Source organism: Marmota monax, unplaced genomic scaffold (genome assembly GCF_021218885.2).
Source record: "Marmota monax isolate L192 unplaced genomic scaffold, Marmota_monax_Labrador192_F-V1.1 WCK01_AAM20220418_F8-fsc00191, whole genome shotgun sequence".
Taxonomy (NCBI): Eukaryota; Metazoa; Chordata; class Mammalia; order Rodentia; family Sciuridae; genus Marmota; species Marmota monax.
The window spans coordinates 483,108-484,425 of NW_026693537.1; the positions used below are offsets into that span (position 1 = coordinate 483,108).

General features: G+C 49.8%; 1 pseudogene; it reads left to right on the forward strand.

Moving 5' to 3' along the window:
• The first annotated feature begins 224 nt into the window (after positions 1–224).
• LOC124102328 (regulator of chromosome condensation-like) lies at positions 225–884 on the forward strand (annotated as a pseudogene).
• The last annotated feature ends 434 nt before the right edge of the window (positions 885–1,318 follow it).

Here is a 1,318-nt window from a genome sequence, read left to right on the forward strand (position 1 = left end):
ACCTGGCGCCACAGATCTCTCCTGTTATTTACAGACAAACAACTCAGCAGGGTGGGTAGTGCTTAGGAGAGCTCTGTGGGTTTTTCCAAGGACAAGGGTCACACCCCCTTCCTTGGACAGGCTTTGCTCTGAGGTAGAGGCTGATTTCTCAAAAATGGAGTCACATTAGTTTCTCATGGTGAGTGCGGCATTTCTTATAGCTGACCTGCACCAAGGACAGGGAGATGCCACCAAAGAATATAGCTAAGAGATGGCCACCCCAAGAAAATGCCATGCCCCAAACCAAGAATATGAAGGGCTCTTGTAATTAGGCAATACAGGCTGCTGCCTCCTGCCATGTTCCTGGCTCCCACTCCCCTGCAGGGCCTCCTCTCCCACTGAGAGGCCCTCCTAACTAGAAATGCTCCCACAGGCTTTCTTCTTCAAACTAATCTTTCACAGTCCTACAGCACAGAATCAGGCTTGGTGCTGACACTGAGCCAGGGCAATGTGACATGGTCAACTAGGACTGAATGAGAATGTGATGGACAGGAAGAAGCCAGCCCTGGTGCCTGCTCTGGAGGAGGCTGTGAAGTCCAAGGCTGGGCAATCACACCACCATGTGTGCAAAAGTGACCAGGTCTAGTCCTTTCACTGCAATAATGACGGTGCCCTGGGAAGGGTTATATCAGTGGAGGGTTGGGACATGGTTAGTAGGAAATCAGAACTGCAATAGAAAGTGATACAGGTGTCAGCAATCACACAGCCAAGTCTTCTTCTGGAACTCTTCAAGTACAAGAAGATTGTGATTTGGCTATTGGAGCACATTAAGAAGAGCATGATGCTCATGCAAATATAGCTGAACATGTCCATGGTTAGTGGCCTCAGGAAACAACCATGGGTGATGTTGACCACCACCGTGTGGGAAGCAGGCCCAGTTGAGCCATGTGCTTGAATTATTTGCCAACTGTAGTATGCCACAGGCCTTGAATAGCTTGTGGTCCTCCAGCAAGTGATGCTGAAATTCAGGGGAAACAGGGTCACGTGAGATTCCAGAGTGGTGCTGCTTCCTTTTTTGCCATCTCCTGCAAGGGCCTCTCCAATTGCCATCAGTTTGGAACTCCAGGCACAGAATCATGCTTCATACCCCAGAACCTGATATCCTTCAAGAACTCCACCAAGACCTGGGTGGACTTCTCTGTTGGCCAGCATCCTACGGTCTGCATGGGTTTGGAAGGAAAATCAGGAGCTTCATGGAGATGACAGGTAGACAGCTAGAGGAAAGCATGGTCTCATCTGAGTCCAGTATGGGCCAGCACACAGCCCTATTAGTCGAGGA